Consider the following 6,713-nt stretch of genomic DNA (forward strand, 5'->3'; position numbering starts at 1 on the left):
TAAAATCATAATAAGTCCACAGACACCCCAAAACACACCACCAGACATGGACCTGCCCACCAGAAAGCCAAAATCCAGCCTCATCCACCAGAACACAGGCACTAGTCCCCTCCGCCAGGAAGCCTACACAACCCGCTGAACCAACCTTAGCCACTAGGGACAGACACCAAAAACAACGGAAACTACAAACCTGCACCTGCAAAAAGGAGACCCCAAACACAGTAAGTGAAGCACAATGAGAAGACAGAAAAACACACAGCAGATGAAGGAGCAAGATAAAAACCCACCAGACCTACCAAAAGACATAGATTGGCTGAATGGATACAAAAACAAGACCCATATATATGTTGTCTACAAGAGACCCACTTCAGACCTAGGGACACATACAGACTGAAAGTGAGGGGATGGAAAAAGAGGTTCCATGCAAATGGAAATCAAAAGAAAGTTGGAGTAGCAATTCTCATATCAGACAAAATAGACTTTAAAACAAAGACATTATAAGAGACAAAGAAGGAAACTACATAATGATCAAGGGATCAATCCAAGAAGAAGATATAACAATTGTAAATATTTATGCACCCAACATAGGAGCACCTCAATACATAAGGCAAATACTAACAGCCATAAAAGGGGAAATAGACAGTAGCACAATCATAGTAGTGGACTTTAACACCCCACTTTCACCAATGGACAGATCATCCAAAATGAAAATAAATAAGGAAACACAAGCTTTAAATGATACATTAAACAAAATAGACTTAATTGATATTTATAGGACATTCCATCCAAAAAGAACAGAATACACATTCTTCTCAAGTGATCATGGAACATTCTCCAGGATAGATCATATCTTGGGTCACAAATCAAGCCTTGCTAAATTTAAGAAAATTGAAATTGTATCAAGTATCTTTTCTGATTACAACGCTATGAGACTAGATATCAATTACAGGAAAAAATGTGTAAGAAATACAAGCACATGGAGGCTAAACAACACACTACTTAATAACCAAGAGATCACTGAAGAAATCAAAGAGACAATCAAAAAATACCTAGAAACAAATGACAATGAAAACATGACGACCCAAAACCTATGGGATGCAGTAAAAGCAGTTCTAAGAGGGAAGTTTATAGCAATACAATCCTACCTTAAGAAACAAGAAACATCTCAAATAAACAACCTAACCTTACACCTAAAGCAATTAGAGAAAGAAGAACCAAAAAACCCCAAAGTTAGCAGAAGGAAAGAAATCATAAAGATCAGATCAGAAATAAATGAAAAAGAAATTAAAGAAACGATAGCAAAGGTCAATAAAACTAAAAGCTGGTTCTTTGAGAAAATAAACAAAATTGATAAACCATTAGCCAGACTCATCAAGAAAAAAAGGGAGAAGACTCAAATCAATAGAATTAGAAATGAAAAAGGAGACGTAACAACTGACACTGCAGAAATACAAAAGATCACGGGAGATTACTACAGGCAACTCTATGCCAATAAAATGGACAACCTGGAAGAAATGGAAAAATTCTTAGAAATGCACAACCTTCTGAGACTGAACCAGGAAGAAATAGAAAATATGAACAGACCAATCGCAAGCACTGAAGTTGAAACTGTGATTAAAAGCCTTTCAACAAAAAAAAGCCCAGGACCAGATGGTTTCACAGGTGAATTCTATCAAACATTTAGAGAAGAGCTAATACCTAGCCTTCTCAAACTCTTCCAAAACATAGCAGATGGGGGAACACTCCAAAACTCATTCTACAAGGCCACCATCACTCTGATACCAAAACCAGACAAAGATGTCACAAAGAAAGAAAACTACAAGCCAATATCACTGATGAACATAGATGCGAAAATCCTCAACAAAATACTAGGAAACAGAATCCAACAGCACATTAAAAGGATCATACACCATCCCAGGAATGCAAGGATTCTGCAATATACGCAAATCAATCAACGTGATACACCATATTAACAAACTGAAGGAGAAAAACCATATGATCATCTCAATAGATGCAGAGAAAGCTTTTGACAAAATTCAACACCGATTTATGAAAAAAACCCTGCAGAAAATAGGCATAGAGGGAACTTTCCTCAACATAATAAAGGCCATATATGACAAACCCACAGCCAACATCGTCCTTAGTGTTGAAAAACTGAATCCATTTCCACTAACATCAATAACAAGGCAAGGTTGCCTACTCTCACCACTATTATTCAACATAGTTTTGGAAGTTTTAGCCACAGCAATCAGAGAAGAAAAAGAAATAAAAGGAATCCAAATCGGAAAAGAAGAAGTAAAGCTGTCACTGTTTGCAGATGACATGATACTATACATAGAGAATCCTAAAGATGCTCCCAGAAAACTACTAGAGCTAATCAATGAATTTGGTAAAGTTGCAGGATACAAAATTAATGCACAGAAATCTCTGGCATTCCTATACACTAATGATGAAAAATCAGAAAGTGAAATTAACAAAACACTCCCATTTACCATTGCAACAAAAAGAATAAAATATCTAGGAACAAACCTACCTAAGGAGACAAAAGACATGTATGCAAAACATTATAAGACACTGATGAAAGAAATTAAAGATAATACAAATAGATGGAGAGATATACCATGTTTTTGGATTTGAAGAATCAATATTGTGAAAATGGCTCTACTACCCAAAGCAATCTATAGATTCAATGCAATCCCTATCAAACTACCACTGGCATTTTTCACAGAACCTGAACAAAAATTTCACAATTTGTATGGAAACACAAAAGACCCTGATTAGCCAAAGCAATCTTGAGAAAGAAAAATGGAGCTGGAGGAATCAGGCTCCAGACTTCAGACTATACTACAAAGCTACAGTAATCAAGGCAGTATGGTACTGGCACAAAAACAGAAATATAGATCAATGGAACAGGAGAGAAAGCCCAGAGATAAACCCACGCACATATGGTCACCTTATCTTTGATAAAGGAGGCAAGAATATACAGTGGAGAAAAGATAACCTCTTCAATAATTGGTGTTCGGAAAACTGGACAGCTACATGTAAAAGAATGAAATTAGAACACTCCCTAACAGCATACACAAAAATAAACTCAAAATGGATTAAAGACCTAAATGTAAGGCCAGAAACTATCAAACTCTTAGAGGAAAACATAGGCAGAACACTCTATGACATAAATCACAGCAAGATCCTTTTTGACCTACCTTCTAGAGAAATGGAAATAAAAACAAAAATAAACAAATGGGACCTAATGAAAATTAAAAGCTTTTGCACAGCAAAGGAAACCATAAACAAGATGAAAAGACAACCTTCAGAATGGGAGAAAATATTTGCAAATGAAGCAATGGGCAAAGAATTATTCTCCAAAATTTACAAGCAGCTCGTGCAGCTCAATATCTAAAAAACAAACAACCCAGTCCAAAAATGGGCAGCAGACCTAAATAGACATTTCTCCAAAGTAGATATACACATTGCCAACAGACACATGAAACAATGCTCAACATCATTAATCATTAGAGAAATGCAAATCAAAACTACAATGAGGTATCATCTCACATCAGTCAGAATGGCCATCATCAAAAAAATCTGCAAACAATAAATGCTGGAGAGGGTGTGGAGAAAAAGGAACCCTCTTGCACTGTTGGTGGGAATGTAAATTGATACAGCCAGTATGGAGAACAGTATGGAGGTTCCTTAAAAAACTACAAATAGAACTACCACATGACCCAGCAATCCCACTACTGGGCATATACCCTGAGAAAACCATGATTCATAAAGAGTCATGTACCAAAATATTCATTGCAGCTCTCATTTACAATAGCCAGGACATGGAAGCAACCTAAGTGTCCATCAACAGATAAATGGATAAAGAAGATGTGACACATATATACAGTGGAATATTACTCAGCCATAAAAAGGAATGAAGCTGGGTTATTTGTAGTGAGGTGGATGGACCTAGAGACTGTCATACAGAGTGAAGTAAGTCACAAAGAGAAAAACAAATACCATATGCTAACACATATATATGGACTCGAAAAAAAAAAGGGTCATGAAGAACCTAGGGGCAAGATGGGAATAAAGATGCAGACCTACTAGAGAATGGACTTGAGGATACGGGGAGGGGGAAGGGTAAGCTGGTACAAAGTGAGAGAGTGGCATGGACATATATACACTACCAAACTTAAAATAGATAGCTAGTGGGAAGCAGCCGCATAGCCCGGGGAGATCAGTTCAGTGCTTTGTGACCACCTAGAGGGGTGGGATAGGGAAGGTGGGAGGGAGGGAGACGCAAGAGGGAAGAGATATGGGGACATGTGTATATGTATAGCTGATTCAATTTGTTATAAAGCAGAAACTAACACACCATTGTAAAGCAATTATACTCCAATAAAGATGTTAAAAAAAAGAAAAAGAAAAAAAGAAAAAAATCCTCATATAGTTGGAGCTGTGCAGTTCAGACCTGCTTTGTTTAAGGGTGGGCTGTATTAAATAACACCTGTAGGCTTTTTCCTGTTAATCTATGTTATGCCAGTTTAATTATTAGGCCCAGCCACAGAACCTAAGAGGGCAGAAGGAAACTTTTCCTCCCCTATGCAGTTACCGTTGTCCTTATTATGCCTTGTTCACGGTTACAAAAATGGACTCCTTCCCTTCTCATTTTTTACCTCTACATATCATCATGTTAAACGTTAAATGTTCCCAAAGGGTTTGCTTTTGGAATTACTACATCTGGTTAAAAAAGAATTTTAAAAAGAGAATGAGAGAGAGAATAGGATATTACGTATCCTGTGGAATAAAATGAAAAGGTACAGATGTGTCCCTAGAGTCCATTATGCATGACTCACCATGGCCAAGGTGACTCCCTGTCCATGGAGCTGAGTTGCTTCATCCCTCTCGTCGCTTTGTCATCCCGAGCCACAATCCTCACTCCCCTAAATCCGTGTAAACCTCACTGAAATTATAGCTTTTTAAAAAAACATTTGATTATTCCTTATTTTATCTTCGTATTGTTTGTATTTATATTCATCCATCCTGCATGCCTGACTAGACAATGAACTCCCTGAGGTGCTTCTAGAGCTTGGCATCCTCAGTGGCTACCGTGCCGCCCTGCATTTATTCACATTTATCCAAATTTATATTGGATCTGGAGGCACTGGCTGTTACATTAGGCCTGAGGCTGGGGCTAGTGAACGAGGCACTCTCCACCGTCCTGGTAGTTATAGTTTATTAAAGAAGAAAGAAATAGGTCATTAAAGCTGCAGGATATAGATTAAAAGGAATTTGCAGTGCTCTGCGTGTGCATATTACCAGGTGACCAAACGTAGGCAGGATAGTTTGGGAATGTTTTGTGGGAAAATGATACTTAAGCTGAGACTTCAAGGGTGAGTGGTAAGGGCTCAATAACTGATAATACCTCTTTAAAAACTAAACTACAGAACCAACTTTAAAGAGCAGATAAAAGGTCACAGGGGGATTTAGAGATTCAGCCAGTTCAGTTATGGCAACTTCAACTTACATGAAGGACAATTAATAAGAGAAATGGCATTTTATTTGATTCCCAACTTATCTAAAATCTTCTCGCCTTTCACCACTGCGGCTGCAGCCATGAGTATGCTCAGGCTTCCAAAGAGGTTTGCCTCCAGTGTCCTCCTCTGTGGCAAAAAGAAGGTCTGGTTGGACCCCAATGAGACAAAGGAAATCACCAATGCCAACTCCCATCAGCAGATCTGGAAACTGATCAGAGATGGGCTCATCATCCGGAAGCCTGTGATGGTCCATTCCCCGGCTCGATGCCGGAAAAACACCTTGGCCCACAGGAAGGGCAGGCATATGGACATAGGTAAGCAAAACGGTACTGCCAGTGCTCTAATGCCCTAATAGGTAATCTGGCTGCCGGCTGCTCAGAAGATACCGTGAATCTAAGGAGATTGACCAGCACAGGTATCACAGCCTATACCTGAAAGTGAAGGGTAACGTGTTCAAAAACAAGCGGATTCTCATGGAACATATCCACAAGCTTCTGCCAGACCAGGCTGAGGCCCTCAGGTCTAAGACCAAGGAAGCCTGCAAAGACCATGAAGACCGGCTCCAGGCCAAGAAGGAAGAAATCATCAAGACTCTGTCCAAGGAGGAAGAGACCAAGAAATAAAGTTCTCCCTCTCTTCTCTGTACATAGTGGCCTCGGCAATTAGATAGACCACTCATTCAATAAAAAACAAGGCTTTATCTGCCTTAAAAAAAAAAATCTTCTCAAGAAGAACAAAAGACAAATGGTCAGAGACCCCATGGCTAACCTCACAGTCGGGCAGTTGGAACCAGGCTGGCCTGTGATGAAGATAACTAACCAGCTGATGGTTAAAAGAGAGAACAGGTGATCCTTAGAGTCATCTGCTTTAAAACCAGTACTTTTCACAATGTCCTTGGCTTTAGTAGCATTATATTCATGCCAAAGTGTTTGTGAATATTACATGAATTAATCAACATAAAAGCTCTTTGAGAAATCAAGGTCTCCAGGGATAGAAGGTACTTTTACTTATCACCTTCCTTTGTGTGCTACAACAGAGGAGGCTTTCCTTTTACAGAGAATATTAAAGAACAATGATTAAGCATGTTCTTGGACACCATAAACGTATACAGATAAATGCCTACTAAAATTGTATGAAGGCTCATAAAGGTGTAAATAGGAAGAAAAGGCATTTGCAGAATCTTTCCCT

General features: G+C 38.7%; 1 pseudogene; it reads left to right on the forward strand.

The window, feature by feature from the left end:
- Nucleotides 1-5,598: 5,598 nt before the first annotated feature.
- LOC103074819 (60S ribosomal protein L19 pseudogene) lies at nucleotides 5,599-6,148 on the forward strand (annotated as a pseudogene).
- Nucleotides 6,149-6,713: the final 565 nt, after the last annotated feature.

This window comes from Lipotes vexillifer, unplaced genomic scaffold, assembly GCF_000442215.2.
Source record: "Lipotes vexillifer unplaced genomic scaffold, Lipotes_vexillifer_v1.1 scaffold297, whole genome shotgun sequence".
Lineage (NCBI taxonomy): Eukaryota > Metazoa > Chordata > Mammalia > Artiodactyla > Lipotidae > Lipotes > Lipotes vexillifer.